This window comes from Mus musculus, chromosome 3 (assembly GCF_000001635.26).
Source record: "Mus musculus strain C57BL/6J chromosome 3, GRCm38.p6 C57BL/6J".
Taxonomy (NCBI): Eukaryota; Metazoa; Chordata; class Mammalia; order Rodentia; family Muridae; genus Mus; species Mus musculus.
The window spans coordinates 35713540-35736342 of NC_000069.6; the positions used below are offsets into that span (position 1 = coordinate 35713540).

General features: G+C 42.9%; 1 non-coding gene across 1 annotated transcript; it reads left to right on the plus strand.

Annotated features, from left to right (window-relative positions):
• The first annotated feature begins 21833 nt into the window (after positions 1–21833).
• On the plus strand, positions 21834–21938 carry Gm25696. Its single transcript, XR_003954732.1, has one exon. It is a non-coding gene; the product is annotated as a U6 spliceosomal RNA (small nuclear RNA).
• The last annotated feature ends 865 nt before the right edge of the window (positions 21939–22803 follow it).

Consider the following 22803-nt stretch of genomic DNA (forward strand, 5'->3'; position numbering starts at 1 on the left):
CATCAACCCTCCTTGGGTTCATTTACTTTTAGGTGTGCTATTAAGTCACTAGTGTAAAATTTATCTGGTATTTTTATAGGTACTAAGTGCTATGACCTTTGTTATTAGCACTTCCTTCATGCTTTCCCATGTTTGGGTGTGCTACATATTCATTTTTGTTGAATTCTAGAAAGTCTTTAATTTCTTTTGTTTGTTTGTTTGTTTGTTTGTTTTTTCGAGACAGGGTTTCTCTGTGTAGCCGTGGCTGTCCTGGAACTCACTTTGTAGACCAGGCTGGCCTTGAACTCAGAAATCCGCCTGCCTCTGCCTCCCAAGTACTGGGATTAAAGGCGTGCGCCACCACGCCTGGCTTAATTTCTTTTTTATTTCTGCCTTGACCCATTTTTCATTCGGTGGAAATGCGTTCAGTTTCCATGAGTTTGTAAGCTTTCTGTTGTTTCTGTTGTTGATATCCAGCTTTAATCCTTGATCATCTGATAGAATATAGGGAATTATTTCAATTTTCTTGTATACATTGAGACTTGCTTTGTGTCTGAGTATATGGTCAGTTTTCAAGAAAGTTCCATGAAGTGCTGAGAAGAACATATATTCTTTTGTGTTTGGGTAAAATGCTCAGTAAATGTCTGTTGGTTAGCTCCAGCATTTCTCTGTTTATATTTTGTCTGAATGACCTGTCCATTGGTGAGAGTGAGGTATTGAAGTTTCCTACTATAAGTCTGTGAGGAACAATATGTGGTTTAAGCTTTGGTAATGTTTCTTTCACAAAGTTGGGTATATTTGTGTTTGGAACATAGATGTTAAGAATTGAAAATGTTACCTTTGATGGCTATGTAGTGTCCTTCTCCATGTCTTTTGATTTGTTTTGATTTGAAGTCTATTTCATCATATATTAAAATAGCTACACCAGCCTGATTATTAGACCCATTTGCTTGGTATATCTTTTTCCAACTCTGAGGTAACATCCAACCTTGAAGTTGTGTGTTTCTTGTGTGAAGCAGTTTGGATTCTGCTTTTACATCCATTCTGCTAGTCTATTTTTTATTGAGGAATTGACTCCATTGATGTTGAGAGATATCAATAACCAATGATTGTCGATTCCTGTTATTGTGTTGTTGGTGGTGGTGGTGGTGGTAGTGGTGGTGGTGATGGTGGTGATGGTGGTGCTGTTGGTGGTGGTAGTGGTAGTGGTGCTGGTGGTGGTGCTGATCTTGATGATGGTAGTGGTGATGGTGGTGTTTTTGGTGCTGTTGTTGTTGATAGTGGTGGTGGTGGTGGAGGTAGTCATGCATATGTAAATATGTGTGTTTATGCTTCTGATCTTTTGGTGATTAAAAGTTTTGCTGGGTATAATAGTCTGGGCTGGCATCTGCGGTCTATTAGAATATTTGGAACATGTGGTGTCTCCCAGAGATGACAGGGAAGCTATACTCATGATATAATAAGAATATGGATACAGAGATTAGAGTCCCTTCCCACTCCTGTTATCCCTGCCCACTGATTCCTCTGGGGGAAACCCCAGCTGTCCTGACTCTCCTGCTACTCCTGGCAGACCAACAATCTCTTGCCACTTCTCTGCCTACCTTCATCAGACCTGCTGATCTGGAAGCAGACAGATTGATCAATGGAATCAAATTGAAGACCCTAAAATAAAATCACACACCTATGGACTCTTGAGTTTTGACAAGGAAGGCAAACCCATACAATGGACAAAAGAAAACATCTTCAACAAATGGTGCTGGTGTCTGCATGTAGAAGAATGCAAATAGATCCATATCTATCATACTGCACAAGACTCAAGTCCAAGTGGATCAAAGACCTCAATGTAAAACTAGTAACACTAAATCTAATAGAACAGAATGTGGGGAATAGATTTTGTCTTAGTCAGGGTTTCTATTCCTGGACAAAACATCACAAACAAGAAGCAAGTTGGGGAGGAAATGGTTTATTCAGGGTTTATTCAACTTACACTTCCATGTTACTATTCATCACCAAAAGAAGGCAGGACTGGAACTCAAGCAGGTCAGGAAGCAGGAGCTGATGCAAAGGCCATGGAGGGATGTTACTTATTGGCTTGCTTCCTCTGGCTTGCTCAGCTCTTATAGAACCCAAGACTACCAGCCCGGGATGGCACCACCTACAGTGGGCTTTCCCCCTTGATCACCAACTGAAAAAAATGCCCCACAGCTGGATCTCATGGAGGAACTTTCCCAACTGAAGCTCCTTTTTCTGTGATAGCTCCAGCCTGTGTCAAATTGACGCACAATACCAGCCAGTACAGCCTTGAACTGATTAGTACAGGAGCCAACTTCCTGAGCAGAACATCAGTGGCTCACACTTTAAGTTCAACAATTGATAAATGGGATCTCATGAAACTGAAAAGCTTCTCTAAGGCAAAGGATACTGTCATTAGGATAAAACAGCAGCCTACAGATTGGGAAAGGATCTTCACCAACCCTACATCTGACAGGGGGCTAATATCCAAAATTTATAAAGAACTCAAAAAGTTTGACACTAACAACCCAAATATCTTAGTTTTGGTTTCCATGGCTGTGAAGAGACACCATGACAAAGGCAACTTTTATAAAGAACAACTTTTAATTTAGGCTGGTTTACAGGTTCACAGGTTTGGTCAATTATCATCTAGGTGGGAGCATGGCAGCATCCAGATAGGCATGGTATTGGAGTAGCTGAGAGTTCTACATCTTGATCCAACTACATTCAGGAGAAGACTGGTATCTTCAGGCAGCTAGGACAAAGCTCTCTCAAAACCCGTCCCCACAGTGACACACTTCCTCTAACAAGTCCATACCTACTCCAACAAAGCCATACCTCCTAATAATGCCACTCCCTGGCCCAAGCATATTTAAACCACCACACCAAATAACCCAATTAAAAAATGGGCTGCAGAGCCACATGGAGAATTCTCAATAGAGGAATCTCAAATGGCTGAGAAATACTTAAAGAAATGTTCAGAGCCCTTAGACACCAGGGAAATGCAAATCAAAACAATTCTAAGACTCCTCCTTACACCTATCAGAATGACTAAGATCAAAACCTCAAAGGAGCCTGGTGATGGTGGCACAGCCTTTAATCCCAGCACTTGAGAGGCAGAGGCAGGCGGATTTCTGAGTTCGAGGCCATCCTGGTCTAGAGTGAGTTCCAGGATAGCCAGGGCTATACAGAGAAACCCTGTTTCGAAAAACAAACAAAAAACCAAAAACCTCAAAGGGCAGCACATGCTGGTAAGGATGTGGAGCAGGGGAAACACTCATCCACTGCTGATGGGAGTACAAACTTGTACAACCACTCTGGAAATCGATTTGCCAGTTTCTCAGAAAATTGGAAATAGTTCTACCTCAAGACCTAGCCATACCACTCTTGGGCATATACCCAAAAGATGCTCCACCATACCACAAAAACACCTTCTCAACTATGTTCATAGAAGCTTTATTTGTAATAGCCAGAAACTGGGAACAACCTAGATGCCTTTCAACTGAAGAATGGATAAAGAAGATGTGGTACATCTGCAAATGAAATATTATTCAGCTATTTAAAACAAATGCATCAGGAATTTTGCAGGCAAATGGATATAATAGATATAACTTCAGAATACCACTCTTAGTGAGGTAACCCAGTCGCAAAAGGACATGCACAGTATGTAGTTACATATAAGTGGATATTAGCCATAAAGTACAGGATATCCAAAATACACTTCACAGACCCAAAGAAGCTAAAGAAGAAGGAAGGTTCAAATGAAGATGCTTGAACCTCACTTAGAAGGTGGTAATGGTCTTAGAAGGTAGAAGGAGGGAGGGAACTGAGTAGGAGAGGAGATGGGGAGGGGAATAAGGGGTTTCAGGATCAGTTATGGAGAGAGACAAGGGAGATGGCCAGATGGCCATGAGAATGAATGGAAATCTATAGCAGGTGGGTGTGGGTGAGTTGGGGGGGGGGGGGCATCTCGAGGACACACCAGAGACCTGGGATTGGGGGGAATCCCAAGAATCAGTGGAGGTAAACTTAGCTGAGGCTCACAGCAGTGAGGATCTGTGTTGTGTCTGGCCAGTAGATCACAACCTGGGTTCTAGCCTGGAAAGGCATTTTGGAAACCTGGAAGAGAAGGGGGGCTAGGCGGCGAGAGAAAGAAATGCAGCTAAGACAGGCATTCTGATCAAAGCTCAATTTTACTGTTCTGCATGCAGTTATGAGGCAGGGGAAGGGGGCCCAATTCCCGCCAAATAATCTCGGGGTCCAGTAGCAAAGCAATGGGCGTGGCAGAAAGATTGAGCGGGAAGCTCCACCCCTGAGCAAGCAGGTTTCAGGCTGGGGGAGGGGAGACTACAGATCTGGAACCTGAAGAGCTACCTCCTGTAGCCAGGTAGGAACTCCAGTGGAGCTCTAAGGATACCAACCCACCCACAAAACTTCTGACTCAAAATTTACCCTGCCTACAAGACATACAGGGACAAGGCATGGAGCAGAAACTAAGGGAATGTTCAAGCAATAACTGGCCCAACTAGAGACCCATGGGCAAGCACCAATCCCTGACACTATTAATGTCACTAAGCACTAACACTAAGCACTGTTATGCTAGCATAACTGTCCTCTGAGAGACTCTACCTACAACCTTAGATGGAGCTTGGGGACTCTAATGGAAGAGATGGAGGAAGGACTGAGGGCCTCAAAAGGGACAGATCAACAGAATCAACTAATCTCTACCCTTGGGGGTTCTCAGAGACTGAACCACCAGCTAAAGAGCATTCAACCAAAGAGCTGGACCTAGGCTCCCCACACATATATAGCAGGTGTGCAGCTTGATCTTCATGTGGGTCCCAAAGAACTGGAGTGGGATCTATCCCTAAAGCTGTTGCTTGTCTGTGTAATTTGTTCCCCTAACTCAGTCTACTGCCTTGTCTGGCCTCAGTGGGAGAAGAAGCACCTAGCCTTGCAGAGACTTGATGTGCCAAGAGGGGAGGAGAGGGGGCGGGTGTACCCAGGAGGGCCCTCCACTCTCTCAGAGAAGGGGAGGGGGTGATGGAAAGGATTGTGGGAGGGAAGGACCAGGAGGAAAGACAGAGAATCTTCCGGTACATCTACTTAGACCCTTCTGGCTTTTAGAGTCTCCATTGAGAAGTCAGTGGTAATTCTAATAGATCTGCTTTTGTATGTTGCTTGGCTTTCTTTCCCTAGAGGCTTTTAATATTACTTCTTTTTTCTGTAAATTTAGTGTTTTGATTATTATGTAGTGATGGAACATTTTTTTTTCTGGTCCTATCTACTTGGTATTCTATATAATGCTTGTACCTTTATAGGCATCTCATTCTTGAAGTTAGGAAAAAAATTTTTCTATGATTTTTGTTGAAAATATTTTTTGGGTCTTTAGGCTGGGTTTCTTCTTCCTTTCCTCTGCTTATTTTTAGGTTTGGTCTTTTCATAGTGTCTCAGATTTCCTAGATGTTTTTATCAGGAGTTTTTTTGATTTAACATTTTCTTTGCCAAATGTTTCTTCTACTGTGTCTTCAACACCTGAGATTCTCGCTTCCATTTCTTACATTCTGTTGGTGATGCTCGCATCTGTAGTTCCTGCTCACTTGCCTAGGTTTTATATCTCCAGGATTCCCTTAGTTTGTGTTTTTTTTTTTTATTGCTTTCATTTCCATTTTCAGGTCTTGAACAGTTTTATTTGTTTCCTTCACCTGTTTGTATTTTCTTGGGTTTCCTTTAAGGAATTTACTCATTCCTTCCCAGTGTTTGTATTTTTTAGGATTTTTAAAAGGCATTTATTCATTTTCTCTTTATGGATCTCTATCATCATCATCATCATATATTTGATTTTAAACTTGTTTCCTGTGCTTCAGTTATGTTGGAATATTCACTGCCAATGGAGACGTGGCTATTGCCATGCCCCTGGCTGTTGTTGAGTGTGTTCTTATGCTAGTGTGTCAACATCTGGGTTTTTGGTGATTATAGGTCTAGATGCTGTTTTCTGGATTTGTCTTTTATGTCTGGGTATTGTGTTCCTTGGTTTCTGTTTCCTCTTTGGATTTTCAGGGAGTGTGATGGCTGCATGTTGCCTGTTTTCCTGACCTGCTCTGCTTGTATGTTCACAGGGAATGCACACCGGTGTTGGAGGCTGGGATACTAAGATGAGGTTTGGGGGTGGGGGTTAGGAGGGAGTGGTCAGTGGAATCTACAGGAAATGGGGGAAGGAGGAAGGGAGCTTCAGCTAGTGAACTGTTGCAGGGTTTGGGATTGGGTCTCGGGGAACAGAGGGAGAGGAGAAGAACTTCTGGGTCCACCCCTTGGTGTTTATCTTGCTTCTCATATTGGAAAACAGCACTGAAACAATTAGTAAAGACGTAAACAACTTGAGGCTAGGGTTGTAGTTCAGTCGGCAAAGAGCTTGCGTAGAGTGCAGGAAGTCCTGAGTCTAATCTTCAGAACCACGTGTGACTGAGCAACGTGGTGTATGCTTGTAATTGCTGCAGGAGAGTCAGAAGTTCAAGGTCAGCTACACAGTCAGTGTGAGGCCACTTTGAGCTGGCCTCAACTTATTGAGACCCTGTCTTACTCGCACATACTAAGCCCAACTATATTCAATGGTATTTTCAAATAATGTGATCCATCAAGTTTAAAAAAAAAAAAAGCCAACAACATAGGGTCTAGTAGGCTTGAAGGGAATATTCTGTTCTACTAGATCTATGGTAACCAACTAGTACCAGCCCTGTGTCTGTAGCTCTTTTTCTGCAGTATTGTTACTTAAATGCCCCACACCTTCTAAATGTCTGGAGCACTCCAGCAGATTCAGCAACTACAAAGTCTCCAGTTTCAAATACCCCAGAGGGAGTACTGGCCCTTCCCAAAAAGCAATTCCGAGTTTGTTAAGACCCTGTGATCATAGGTAATTTCGTGTTATAGTCATAGACTCTCACACAAATGTGTCACTATGAGTCCATGGTATTAGAGATGGCCCCAGAATTCTACTTTCTAAGTACGTTCTCCCATACTCTATTGCCCTTATAAGTATGAGCTTCTATGCCTGCAGTTCCCGAGGCCCTGCACTCTTTAGAAGTGTCTTTAGCGATGGAGTTCTAGATCAGAGAGTGCTACCCTACATCACTCAGCAGCCCACCCAGTCCTGACTCCACCCTTTTTAAAAATTCTTTCTATAGACCCAAAAAGGAGTACTTCCGGGAACTGGAAGTGCCAGGAAAGGAGGAGTTATAGGACTTTGCAGAGCAAATGACTGATAAAAGGGAAGGCAGAAACCTTGGGTGGGGCTGTCATCCCCACCACTACTGGTAGTGGCTAGTTTTTCCAGGGCAAAAGTCACCTGCCTTAAAGGAAAATTGTGGAAAGGGAGAGGCTGAAGAGCCTGTATCAGGAGGCCAGTGCTGCTTCTAAAACAGGTTTCTCCAGTTCTGCTTCTGAAAAGCTAGCTGGGTCTGTAGTGAGCTTTAAGGGTAGATTTCCTCCTGACTGCGCTTCTGACTCATTACAGGTCTTTCTTCTTGTTGAGCTGAATTTGTTACTCAGAGAGGTAAACCACACCCACCGAACTTGCGACTTCTCCCTGACCAGGGTGGGGGAGCTTCCTGAGACAAGAGTACACATCACACAGCACATTGTGAAATTGACTTCACCCTCAATTAAGTCTGTACTTTGACTCTATAAGTGACGCTGGTTTTGCCATATATGTCATCTGTGATGGAACTGCCTTCTGTTGTCCTTGTCATCAGTACTCAACACATTTCAGTAAGAGTTACGTGGCTAAGGCAGACTGGATCCTTTCTTTCTTTCTTTCTTTCTTTCTTTCTTTCTTTCTTTCTTTCTTTCTTTCTTTCTTCCTTCCTTCCTTCCTTCCTTCCTTCCTTCCTTCCTTCCTTTCTTTCTTTCTTCCTTCCTTTCTTCCTTCCTTCCTGCCTCTCTCTTCTTCCTTCCTTTCTTTCTTTCTTTCTTTCTTTCTTTCTTTCTTTCTTTCTTTCTTTCTTTCTTTCCTTCCTTCCTTCCTTCCTTCCTTCTCTTTTTCTTTCTTTTGTACCTCCCTAGCACAAACATCAGTTTACAGTTTACAGCAATGCAATCTCCTGTGACACCTCATGGGGAAAAAAGCAGTCTGGCTGTCCAACAGTAATATGATTCCCCGAGTCAGGTAAATGGAGTAGGCCCCACTCCCACCCCTGCACCCCATATCTGTGCTGAAAAAAAAAAAGTCACCAGCTCCCTGGCTCCTCTCCAGGCTCCTCACATCTGCACTTTCTCTTTCCCATTCTCTGCCAAGCTGGGACTGAAGGTCCTGCCCTGCTCTCCATCTACATTCTCCACCCTGTCCGCCTTGTCTCCTTCCTTATTCTATGGAACCAACGCACACCTCTCTCCTTTGTCTACCTTTTCAAACTCAGAAATAAAACAAAAGGCCTAGGCAAAGCTGTTCCATTAACATTTTACCCAGCTTCTTCTTCTTGGTCTCCACCCACAGCTTCTTCCTCTATGTCACCCTCACTTCAAAGGGAACCTGTTTCCACTTGCAGAGTTCTGGCAGACCTGCAGTGTGCACCAGAAGACAACCATTTTGTTGCAGCTGTCTTTACCTTGGTGGCCCTCCTATTGGAAAGGTTCTCTATCTCTCAATTCTAATGGATATTTCTTATCAAAATTTCCACCCATTCCCCTTGGTCCTCACCCATTTCCTCTCCACATCCACTGTGACAAAAATGGCACCTACATCTGAGTCTTCCAGCTGCTTGACATTATAACAGCTGTACTAACTCACTGGCCTGTTCCAAACGGATCACTTGGCCTCCTGAGCCACTAAGCGTTCAGACTAGATGTCTAACAGAGGCCTGGTTTGGTTTTTGTTTTTGTTTTCCCCTTATTTGGTTGCTCTAAATTGTTCTGTCTGTCATTTCACTGTTGTACACCTGAACACACACACTCTTTGATTGACACTCTGATCCATTTTGGCTACACATTTATACGTCAGAACTTAGATCCTGAATTCCCTACTGGGCTTTTTTATTCTACATTTCACTATCTCCTGATATTTCCATTTGACTTTCCTGTTATCATCTCAAACTCTCATCCCTGTTATAATACTCAACACCTTCTTTAAGTTTTACTAACATATATATAATTATTATTAACAGCATACATGTTGTTATGAAATTCATATAATAAATTTCATTATATTTTATAAGTACATATTATATATTTTACTCATATTTACCCCCATTGCCTTCTCTTGGGAGGGAGCTCCCAATACTTCCGATCTTTTTCTACTTCCCAACTTGTGTGTATGTGTGTGTGTTTGTGTGTGTGTGCACGCACATGTGCTTGCACACACATCTGCATGTGATGAGCGTTGCTTATATGAGCATCTGTTATGGGTTGTTTACAGTGGCACAGACATCAGTAGGTACACCTCTTAAAAGTACATCACATCCTACCCAACAAAGGCGTGGCCTCTTAAGCTCCTCCCTCGGATCCACTGTTAATTAAATGGCACTTTTTCTCACTCACAGAGTTTGCTTTGCTGTCCATACTGACCCCAAACTCTGGACCTCAGGGGATCTTCCCGCTCGAGCCTCCCGAGCATCTGGGATTACATCATAGGCCCTTGGTCCCTGCTCCCAAGCTCTCTTTCTCTTTCCAACATTCTTCTCTTTTCTTTTCCTTCTGTTCTATTTCCATGGAAATAGTTTTCTGCACTCCATTTGCCATTGTATTAATCTTCATAAAACCCTGCTCCTAATCATGCATTGCCTATGTTAATCAGACATTTAATTACACAGGCTGGGTTGTAGGTCAGTGGTAGAGTGTTTGCCTAGCAAGTGCAAGACCCTGAGTTCAAATCCTTGTATTGAAAAAATGTTGAATGGAAAAGAAAAGGGAAATGTATTGCTGCACACACAAATGTCGAGGATGAGTACCTGCAGGAGTAGTGGAGTCTGAACAAGCGATGGCAGTGAGAACCTGCCTCCTTCTATCTTCAGATGTAGCCGCCAGCTGCCACAGGTTCCTAAAAGGAAAGCTGGAGTTGATGGATGGGAAGGATGGCGACAGAAATAACAAGCCAAGGCAAAGTTCTCTGATCAAGGCTCAATGTTTTAATTCTAAGGTCTGAATATAAAGAGAGGAAACCCATCCCCCACTTTGCCAGAAACAGGAAGACAACCTCAGCTGCTCAGCAGGTAGTGGCTTCTTGCAGGAAGCTGCAGGTGTGGCAGGACAATAGACTTCACCTCGGTCAGAAGACTACACCCTAGACAGACTGTGATAGACAAGGTCTGATTCAGCCCTCTCAAGGCTGCGGGGAGGGCAGATTTGGACAGGTGCCTCCTAGGTTGCCATCTGCACAGTGACACAGGAGGGTGAGGCATTGTTCACAGGAGCATGCTGTCATTGTCCAGCAGAATTTCCAGTATTGACTGATTTACAAGACCCACATCGTGGGAGCACTGAGGAGTCGGGGGTGGAGGGGAGGGGGTGGGGTGGGGGAGGGGGTGCTCCCAGAGAGCACAGAGTAAAATTAGGCAAGCACGGCTGTCAGAGAACAGAAGGGTGCCTTTCCAGAATAGAGCATCTATTCTGAGGAGCCAAAGCAACAGATGTCCAAAACACTCTTCCGTGACTCGGGTGAAATTAAATTCCCTCAGTCTGACACTCCAGCCTTCCACCCAAGGTAGCCTAAAACAGTCTTTCTTACTCAACATAAACCTGTTGTCTAATTCACTCTTAACTATTTTCTGTCCTTACATTTCTTCACAGTCTCCCCACCCTCGTTTTTGTTAATGTCACTGTCTACATTACTTCTTAACTTTACTCTAACTCAAAATTAGTCCACCTCACCATCCCAGACTGTAACGCTTCCATGGTTCATTTCCCAGGTCAGACAGATGGAGCAGAGTGGCTGCCATCAGACTGTGGGCACAACCGAAGTTTGCAAAAGATGGGGAAAAGTATTGACATTATTATTTATAATGAGGATATTAATCAAAACTAATTTAAAAGTTTCAAAACTAGAAACATCATAACATTACAAAATCCAAAGAACAATGATGTGTTAACTGCCTCCCTCTCTCATAACATTAGGTGTCTGCTGTATGCTTGAATCCATTCATTTATATATGCGGTATATTATTTAATTCATTCATTAGAAAGACATTTTTTGATTCTTTCTATTAATAGAGAAACAACTTGGTTTCTTGCTTTTTATATGAGATTCTTTTAAGAATTTATTTCATCTTCACAATTCACATGTGATATTTATATAAATATTTATGATGTCAATCATTCTAAACATGTGTGTGTGTGTTTGTGTGTGTTTATTTTTTTTTTTTAAATGATGATCTTTAAGGTTTAGGAAACTTTCAACAGACTATTCTCTGGCTCCTTATACCATAAAGTGTGCTGTTTTTTTTTTTTTTAAGATTTATTTATTTATTATATATAAGTACACTGTAGCTGTCTTTAGACACTCCAGAAGAGGGCGTCAGATCTTGTTACAGATGGTTGTGAACCACCATGTGGTTGCTGGGATTTGAACTCTGGACCTTCGGAAGAGCAGTCGGGTGCTCTTACCCACTGAGCCATCTCACCAGCCCCCACGTGTGCTGCTTTTGATAATCCCACCGGATAAGAATAAGACCACAATTTTTTAGTCAAATTTAAAGCAACCTTTATTAAGCACTGGCCAAGACTTCCTGACTACACACCTCCCACCTATGCATGTGATCAAGCACATGCTGAGCAACTGGGGCAACCGTTAAGTTTGTTTACAAAAGTGAAAACACTTGGCCATTGTCTTACAAGAATAACAGCTCCCACGATTTTAGGAAGTTATCTGTCCTTGGGCAAATGGGGATTATCGGTTACGGGTATTTGGGTATTTCTGTTTTATAGACCCCTTAAGCACAGTAATTAAACTTAAAAGGGAACCTTAGGTGTCACACAGATTTTCAGTCTAGTGCCTTGGTACTTGGTACTGTGGGACACACAGTCCTGTTAAGATCTGGCCCTGTTCTCTTTTAGATGAAGAATGGCTTGCTGATCAGCATGGAGCTGGGAAGGGATATTGTTAGGAGCCTTTTCATTTCCTACACCAGGACGGCCAGGCAGAGCTGTGTGAACACATCCAGGTAATCCCACTAAAGCTGTTTTCAGCACAGCTGGAGTCCAGAGCACTGATGGCTGCTCCAAGGCAGGGAGAGAAGGGTTCTGAAGGAGAGGTATAGAGAAAAATCATTGTGGATAAAATATTTGATGGTTGGAAACTCATAAAAACACATTACATTGTTGACTTTTAAAATGTGAATGATTTTTAAAAGGACATTGAATATTTTATTGGTATACCTTGTATGATGTATGTATGTAAGGCCTGACACTTTTGATGTCTGTGGGAGATATTTACAATTCCACAAGTCATATAGTAACATAGAAGACTGCTTCCCTAAGCACATAATCTGTATTATCTTGTGGAACAAATATTCTTGATCTTTGACTACTACTTTTTCCTCTGTGCTACTTATAACTTTTTTATTCTGTTATTAATAAATGAGTTAAATAAAATATTTTTTATGTTTATTTGTATGAGTCATGATTGCTGCAGTAGTTAGCTAATGGTTTTGGCTTCCTGCGGGTTGCATGCACACACCTGCCCAGGGGCTATCTGGATTCTTGAATGTAAAACACACACACAGCCAGGCGTGGTGGTGCACACCTTTAATCCCAGCACTCCGAGGCAGAGGCAGGTGGATTTCTGAGTTCAAGGCCAGCCTGGTTTACAAAGTGAGTTCCAGGACAGCCAGGGCAGTTCCAGGCCAGAGAAACCCTATCTCAAAAAACAAAAACAAACCAAAAAAAAGTAAGACACACACACACACACACACACACACACACACACACAGAGACCAGTTAATTTTAATATGCCTTGACTAACTCAAAGTTTGGGCAGTTCTAATCCTCCTCCACCCGGCTAGCATACACTTTCCTCCAGTACTTCTGGTACTTCTGGCTCAACACCTTCTGAATCTGTTTTATCTTTGCTGCCCTATTACCTTCTGGGCAGCTCCTCCCATAGGGTCGCTTTCCCTTTCCACCTATGTTTTGGATGAATTTTCTTCTGCAGCTCTAAATCTGATCCATCTCCCTCTGAGACATGTGATTGCTCTCTCCTTCTTTTGCCCCAGTTCCTAGCCTCTGCAAATTTAAAGGTCCCACCTCAGTCTACCTGCTCAGCTGTTGGCTACTGGCTCTTTATTGATCAATTAAAAACCAAATGGGATAAGGACCTTCAGCATTTGGACATGCAGATTTCCAATTTTGGGAGCCAGATAAATTCAAATCATTAGAGCCAATATCATGATCATATATATTTATACACACAGACATACACACTTTGATTTAGGGTTAGAGATTAGTCCAGTCCCAATGGTCCCAAAACATAGTAACTGTTCTTTACCTTTTAATAGGACTGTGGTGGTTTGAATAGGAATGACCCCATAGACTAATCTGTTTGAATCTTGGACGTAAGGAGTGGCACTATTAGGAGGTTTGGCCTTGTTAGCATAGGTGTGGCCTTGTTAGAGGAACTGTTATTAGAGGCTTTGAGGTCTAAGAAGGTCAAGTCTGGCCAGTGTGTCATAGGCTCATTCTGCAGCCTTTGAATCAAGATGTAGAATGCTCAGCTCCTTCTTCAGCACCATGTCTGCCTGCACATTGCCATGCTTCCTACCATGATGATGATAATGGACTGAACCTCTGAACTGTGAGCCAGCCCCAATTAAATATTTTCCTTTATAAGAGTTGCCATGGGGGGAGGGTATGGGGGACTTTTGGGATAGCATTGGAAATGTAATTGAGGAAAATATGTAATAAAAAATATTAAAAAAAAAGAGTTGCCATGGTCAGAGTGTCTCTTCACAGCAATAGAAACCCAAACTAGAGCCAGGTGGTGGTGGCGCACGCCTTTAATCCCAGCACTCAGGAGGCAGAGGCAGGCAGATTTCTGAGTTTGAAGCCAGCCTGGTCTACAGAGTGAGTTTCAGGACAGCCAGGGCTATACAGAGAAACCCTGTCTCGAGGAAGAAAAAAAAAAAGGACAAAGGCAAGAGTCTTCCCATTTTCCTTTCCAGCAGGACATCTCAGTTGGTAGGTACCAGTATTTGTTGCTAAGTAACCAGTGAGACCAATCCCATTAGTGCATCCCAGTTCAGAGAACTGCAAATCCAAGGAAATGGGCCACTGTGTCAAAATCAAGGGTCTGAGTTACAGTAGCTCATGCTACATGGCAAGATGCAAAACTTGAATGTCTGTTTACAAAATCAGTTCCCTCAAAGAATAGATGTTTTCATCAACTAGATGTCAGAAGGGAATGGCAGCTGCCAGCAACAGCCCTACAACTAATCAGCCAGGGTTCGTTCTTCTCCCTCCCGTTAGGTCAGCTAAGTTGCAATGGTTGCATGATAAACTTTAATCTGTGAAACTTAAAATAGAGCTGCAGTTTTGTTACCTTCAATAAGAGATCAAACTTAGCATTCAAGTGTCATCCTTCCTATGTGGAATAGTACTTCTTTTATGGAAGGAGCAGACTTCAAAACTATAATAGAAGTAGCAGCAAACATCATCATCTTCTTCTTCATCATGTTTAAAGGTATAGTTTAAAATAGCCTGAAGCTCTGAAAAAAATGAAGTCCCCTGTCCTTAATCCTTTAGGATTCTTTTGAATGGCTTTAAGGGCCAAAATTTATGGCTGATTCAGATCTGGAAAAGTAGTTTCACCAAGAACCAAAAGCATTCCTTAGGTTGGTTATATGAAATTGAAAGGGGGAAAAAGATAAGGGTAGAATATTAGAGTTTAGTTAAAGTCCTTACAATTTCTACTGAAGATAGAAAATTAGTATGTATTGACTATTACTATGTGTCATGTCCCTGCTTGTGTTTACCAAATCTTAGATGCAGTGACTGGAAAGGATGCATAGGGTTAATTATCATTAAATCACCTGATGGGGTTATAAGGATCAGAAATGATATACACACATTGGTGATACATAATAGACATGCAAATCATCATGGCTCTTATTGGCTTATAATGAATGCTTTGGACTGGAGGTCTAGTTTTGTAGTAGAACAGGTAGGCTTGCATTCTAAACATATAGCCCTAGGTCTAAACTCTGGTGCAAGGGGAGAGAGGGCATCAAGGTAGCTCACTGGGTAAAGGTGCTCGCTGACAAGCTTGATCATTTTACTGACAATCTTAGTTCCATCCCCAGAACCCATGTGGTGGAAGGAGAGAACCAACTTTCTCAAGTTGTCTTCTGACCTCCATATATTCATATCTCTCTCTCTCTCTCTCTCTCTCTGAGGGGGGGGGAGAAAACAAATAAATTTAGTATAGGGATAATTTAAGAAACCTATAACTTTTACTTCCAGTAACACTTTTATATTAGGTGGAGAATATAGATACACATAATATTCTTTACTTAACTGTAGGAAAAATGAGTTTGCTTTCTATGGCCCTAAAGTAAAAATAAAATCAGTAGGTAATATCTGTACTGGGAAGGCAAAGACAGGCAGCCCCCTGGGACTTACTGGTCAGGAATCTGAGCCAAATCAGTGAGCCCCAAGTTAATAAGAGACCCAGTCTCAAAACTCAAGGTGGTAGGTGGAGAGATGGCTCAGCAGTTATGAACATGTACTGCTCTGGCAGAGTACCTGTGTTCAGTTCCCAATAACCATTTGGGTAACACACAACTGCCTCTCCTCCAGCTTCAGGATATCTGACTCCTCTCTGATGGCCCCCAAGAGCAATCACACACAAACATGTACACAGCTGTACATACATGTACACAATCACACACATATGTACACATCACACATGCATGTACACAATCATACATACATATAAATAAATAATAAAAAACAAGGTAAAGAGCTCCCAAGGAACCACATCTGAGGTTGTTCCTTTGCCTACACACACACACACACACACACACACACACTCACTCATACTCATGCACATGTACACACATGCACACACACACACAGAGACACATAAAAAATTCAATAAGTAGACATTCATTATAAGTAGAAGTGTAGCCTCCCCTCCCCCAGCCTGAAACTTGCCTGCCAAGGTTCCACTGTTTACATTGGGATGGAGCTTCCTGCTCAATCATTCTGCCACACTCACTGCTGGAGCCCGCCGCTTTCTTTTCCAGAGCCATACACGTGGTCACCCTGCTACTGGACTCCAGGTTTATTTGGCGGGAATCGGGCCCCCCTTCCCCTCCTTCATAACTGTGTGTTGGAATAGTAAAATAGAGCTTTGATCAGGATGACTGTCTTAGCTCCGTCTTTATCTCACGCCGCCTAGCCCCTCTTCTCTTCCAGGTTTCCAAAATGCCTTTTCAGGCTAGAACCCAGACATGTGATCCGCTGGCCGGACACAACAGAGAAGGGGACAGGACAAGAACAGAAGGATGTCAGAAGCCATCTCAAAAACTAAGCTCCCAGCTTTCTGTGGCTCATCTTAAGAAGGCACGGGACAGATCTCTGGATTTGCCCTAAGGACAACTATAAGGAAAACTGAGCAAGCTTGTAGATGGGTGTCTTAATTAGGGTTTCCATTGCTATGAAGGGACACCAGTGACCAAGGCAACACTTATAGAGGACAACATTTATTGGGGATGGCTTATAGTTTTAGAGGTTCAGTCCATTATCATCATGGCAAGAAGCATGGCAGCAGGCCAGCAGGCATGGTGCTGGAGGAAGAGCTGATAGTTCTGCCTCTTGATCTGACTGCAACCAGGAGAAACTCTGGATCACACTGGCCAGACTTAAGCATACATATGAGGCCTCGAAGGCACAACTCCACAGTGAAATGCTTCCTCTAACAAGGCCACACCCCCTATCAGTACCACCTCCAACGGGCCAAGCATATTCAAACCACCACAATGGGGGAATGATCAACCATGTTTATCTAAAACCTACCCAGACAAATCTACACTCTTTAATTGATATAAGAGAACAGTGTGGAAACTTTCTGTGGACTTCCAGCTTCCCAAGACAAGTTGTCTTGTGAACCTGTGATCAGTGAAACAACTGATAATGGAAACTATGCAAGCTAACAATCACTTTCATTGTGAAAAGCTCCCTGGAATTGGGCGAGAACTTGCTTCTTTAGAAACACACACCTATATTTCAATGATAGAATTAGCTGTGGCTCACTGACATGTGTTTTGGTGGCAAGACTCTACAGTCTACCAGACAGATCTCGCCTCTGAATGCGGGATCTAGTGTCTTCACAGAATTTCAAGAACCCTGCAGAGCAAACATTAGCCAAGGCAGAGAATTTAATGTAAATGGGTGGTGTTATAACAAAGACACTCCACCATGACACAAGGTCCACACAGAAGGCATATGGGAAAGGATCAGCAGAAATTAGGGGTGAGGTGGAGTGAGGGATGAAGCTGCCAGTTTCTCTTACTACCGGAGATGCTGGACATTATATTAGATGTGTAGGTTATCTCTAATATGCTTTGCAGCAAAGAATATAGAATTCATCTTATAACATATATTTTACATAGATCCATTACCAGATTTTGTTTAGTTTGGTTTGTGTGAAATTTGTGGTATAATTACTAAATTTACATAGAAAAATACCTCCTGCCTCAAAAAAATCTGGATTACAAATGGGTCTTCTGGCTTCAAATGCTTTAACCATGAAAAAAAAGAAAGAAAGAAAGAAAGAAAGAAAGAAAGAAAGAAAGAAAGAAAAGAGAAAAGGAAAGGAAAGGAAAGGAAAGGAAAGGAAAGGAAAGGAAAGGAAAGGAAAGGAAAGGAAAGGAAAGGAAAGGAAAGGAAAAAAAACCTCCCACTGGTGTACACGTCCATTTGGGTTTTAGTTAATTTCAGATGTACACTAATTGACAGCAGAGAATAGCCATCACAGGAGTGAGTGTTCTACTTCCACCCTTTTGTACACCCTTGTGTACTGTGGCCACCCTCTGAGGCAGCTCACAGCACCCTGACCACAACTTCTTAAACTGTGGACTTCACGGTCATGAAAACCTTGGCAACAACAATAAACTGCTTCTGACTGACCAATGATCTAACCTTAATTCAAATCAAGTGCAGAGAATCTCAGGCGTTCCTAGCTGTGCTTTCCCTGTGTTGCGTCCTGGTTTGACACAGCCTTGATCCTGAACACATGTGTTCCTTGCTGTGTGAAGCGTCTTGCCAAGCCCTGCCCGTGTATCCTGCCTCAAATTCCTCAGCTCCGATTTAAAACTATTGAATGTTGTGAATTACATGGTCTCTGACTGTGCCTGCAAAGTGTTCTGCTCCTCTAGAAAATATAATAGCCTAGCTACAAAAAACAAACAAACATACCAACAAAAACCACAGACTTTTGAATAGTCTAGTTTCATTCTTCAGCATAAAAGTATCAAATTGGCTTATCTCTGTTAGGATGATTTTTTAAACTGCCATTTTAATTGCTGACAAATTTCATTTTAAAAGTTATCAGATTCATCTTGGCTCGGGAACAGGACAGTATTCCAGTGGCTCTGGACTAGGGTTTGAGATGTGGCCTCTGTATTGCTGGTGTGATGCCACACATTGGCTACAGGCTTTTTTTTTTTTTTTTTTTTTTTGGTTTTGGTTTTGGTTTTGGGGTTTTTTTTTTTGGAGACAGGGTTTCTCTGTGTAGCCCTGGCTGTCCTGGAACTCATTCTGTAGACCAGGGGGGCCTCGAACTCAGAGATCCACCTGCCTCTGCCTCCTGAGTGCTGGGATTGAAGGCATGTGCCACCGCCCGGCTTGGCTACAGTTTTAAGGAACAACGAAAGCTGAGGGCTTAAGTGGTGAAGCAGACTTACCCAGGGACCTGAGTTCATTTCCCAGCGCCCGTGTCAAGTGGCTCACAACCGCCATTAGTAACTCCAGCTCCGGAGAACCTACTCCACAGGTTGTTCTGTTTTTGAGAAGGAGAAAGACATAAGCAGGTGGAGAGATAAGAACTTGACAGCATGTGAGGTTGAGTCCTCCTGATAAGTCAACCAAGGAGGAAGTGGAGAAAGCAGCTTGTGGTCAGAACTGCAAAGCCCTAGAACTGCCTTGCTTTCACTCCCATGAGTCCTTAGGTCTCCCCTGCTGGGATTACAAACATGCACGGTTTTGTCTAGCAGGGCTCTGTTCTGAGTGTGGCAACTAAGGTGCAGAGCTTTCATCCAGATGTGTGTGTGTGTGTGTGTGTGTGTGTGTGTGTGTGTGTGTGTGTGAGAGAGAGAGAGAGAGAGAGAGAGAGAGAGAGAGAGAGAGAGAGAATGTATTTACATTCCAATGCAGCTTCCCCTCCCTCCTCACCTCCCAGTGCCTCCCTTTCCCCTCCCCTTCCCCCATCTACTCCTCCTTCCCTTCACCTTAGAAAAAGAGAGGCCTCCCATGGCATAAGACTAGGCACACCTTCTTTGTTGAGGGTAGACAAGGCAGCCCAGTTAAGGGAAAGGGATCCAAAGACAGGCAGTGAAGTTAGGGACAGCACCTGCTCCCCTTTGGAAGTTCTACAGGAAGACCCAGCTGCACAGCTGTTACATATGTGCAGAGGGCCTGGGTCCATCCCGTCCCATGCTTGCTCTCTGGCAGTTTCATCTCTCTGAGCTCCTTTGGTCAGTTGATTCTGCGGGTTTTTGGGTTTTTTTTTCTGTGTGTCCTAGACCCCCCCTCATTCCTTTCCCATCTTCCTTTCCCAGCTAGGATTGCCCAAGCTCCACCTAATGTTTGGCTGTGGGTCACTGCATCAGCTTCTATCAGTTCCTGGTTGAAGCCTCTCAGAGGACAGTTATGCTGGGCTCCTATCTGTAAGTACAGCAGAATAGCATTATTCTGGGTGGTGAGCTCCCTCTCATGTCATGGGCCTCAAGTTAGGCTAGTCATTGCTTGGGCTTTCCCTCAAATTCTGCTCTGTCTTTTATCCCTGCACATCCTGTAGGTAGGACAACTTTGTTTTTGTAGCTTGGTTGGTGGCAACGATGTGGAGCAAGGGGAACACTCCTCCCTTGCTGGTGCGAGTGCAAACTGGTACAACCATTTTAGAAATTATTTTGGTAGTTTCTCAGAAAATTGAGAACAAATCTATCTCAAGACCTTGGGCATATACCCAAAAGATGCCCCACCATACCACAAGGACACTCACTCAACTATGTTCATAGCAGCTTTATTAGTAATAGCCAGAAACTGGAAACAACCAGATGTTCCTCAACTGAAGAATATATAAAGAAAGTGTGATATATTTACACAATGGACTACTACTCAGCTATTAAAAACAGTGATATCACAAAATTTATAGGCAAATGGATGGAACTATACCATATCATCATCCTGATTGAGATAACTCAGACCCAGAAAGACAAACATGGAATGTACTCATTTATAACTGGATATTAGCCATAAAAAAAAAAAGATAAGCATGCTACAAAACACAGGCACAAAGAAGCTAACTAACAAGGAGGGTCCAGAGGGCTGATGTTTGACTCTCACTGAGAAGGGGAAATAGATTAGAAATGGGAGTGGAGGGAGGGAGAGAGAGGGGACGGAAACAGGAATGATGAGGTTGAGGGGAGGATGGAGTGATAGAGTACTGGGAGAGACAGCTAGATAGGGGGCCATCTGTGGGACAAGCTAGAAAGCTAGGACAATGGAAAGCCCTGGGAATCTATGAGAGTGACATGAAGTGGAAACTTAAGGGTTCTTTGGGAAGTCGACTGGATGGTGTTTTGCTGGGGCAAACAAGTGAAGGAACATTTAGCTGAAGTAGACACAGATGAAAGGCTAAGGCAGAGTCATTAAGGAACATATCATTGAAGCAGACACAGGAGAAAGGATGTTCTGCTAAAGCAAGCATGTGAAAGGACATATGATGAAGGATTCTTTGCTACCAACACGCATGTATTGATCCTTCTTACATTTCGTAGTTGAGCTTCATTTGTCAGGACTCCATAGAGAGGAACGCATCAAAAAACTTCTAGTGGTGTGCTGAAGTTTCTTGCCGCTTCTGGAGACTTGGGCTGATGGGCAGAGTGATGTCAGCTGAGACAGACCCATGTGCTGAAACAAGACATGTAGAGGACACATGATGTTTGGAGGGAGTATAAATAGAACTAGACAGACAGTGACTGAGGCTGAGCTAGGCTTCTAGAGCTAGCTGTGAAACGCTTATTGGGCTCACATCTTTGCTGAGAGTGGCATAGCTGAGAATTTCTCCTGGCGTCCTTCCAGATCCCTCCTGCTGGCTTGTACCAAGGCTGAGGCCTGGCTGATCTTGCTAAGTCATGTCACCTCTGCTGCTATCCCAGCACTACTGAACTGGATTGCTGGTGTATCCGTGAAGTGTTTGTGAGTGGATGGAGCTGCTGCTGCTGTCCTGTGAACTGAACTGCTAATTTTCTGACAACGCAGATGGGATTTGCTCCAAAGAACCATTTTTAAACAAGTCCACTTCCCCTGTATCCTGACCTTTCCAATACCTCTTGTGGGAGGTGGGTTAAAAGGGAGGTTAAAGCATTTAAGAACCATCATTAAAAATAGGCTTTGAAAACAATTAAAGTTACAGTAACCCTAACTAAGACTCCTAGCAGTGGGGAATATGGAGCCTGAACTGGCCATCTCCTGTAGCCAGGCAAGACTTCCAATGGACAGATTGGAACAGCAACCTAGCAGGGTTTTTAAGGCAGTGTTCTTACAGAGAATATGGTTATTTTGAGAGACAGAATTAGCTGTCCCCGAATGACATCTCCTCTTTCTTAGAATAACTTGTATTCAAAAATTAAAAAAAATTAGTGTTCAATTCAGCAGCACATATACTAAAACTGGAACAATACAGAGATGATTAGAATGGCCCCTGAAAGAAAGACATGCAAATTCATGAAGTGTTCCATATTTTTTTTCTAAAATATATAAAGAACTAAAACAGAAACAAAACCAAAACCAAAACTGAACATTAAGAAAACAAATAACTCAAATTAAAAATTGGGTACAGATCTAAGCAGAGTATTCTCAATAGAGGAATCGCAAATGCCCGAGAAGCACTTAAAGACATGTTCGACATCTGTCTTAGTCAGGGTTTCTATTCCTGCACAAACATCAGGACCAAGAAACAGTTTGGGAGAAAAGGGTTTATTCAGCTTACACTTCCATACTGCTGTTCATCACTAAGGGAAGTCAGGACTGGAACTCAAGCAGGTCAGAAAGCAGGAGCTGATGCAGAGGCCATGGAGGGATGTTCTTTACTGGCTTGCTCAGCCTGCTCTCTTATAGAACCCAAGACTACCAGCCCAGAGATGGCACCACCCATAAGGGGACCTCCCACCTTGATCACTAATGGAGAAAATGCCCCACAGCTGGATCTCGTGGAGGCATTTCCCCAACTGAAGCTCCTTTCTCTGTGATAACTCTACCTTGTGTCAAGTTGACACAAAACTAGCCAGTACAACATCCTAAGCCATCAGGGAAAAGCAAGTCAAATGACTTTGAGATTCCATCTTACATTCATCATCCATCTCTCCAACCCCTGAATACTATCAGATTCTTATCTGATAGTATCACTCATCCTTTCTTAAAGATGGCTGTGGCAATGTGGTTGAATTCTGGACAAGAAACCAGTGGAACCATTGCATGGGGTTATAGAACATATTATCAGTTTCTCTCATAAGTGGTCATCCATTGTGCCTCATTTCTCTCTCTCTCTCTCTCTCTCTCTCTCTCTCTCTCTCTCTCTCTCTTTCTCTCTCTCTCTCTCTTTATTATCAG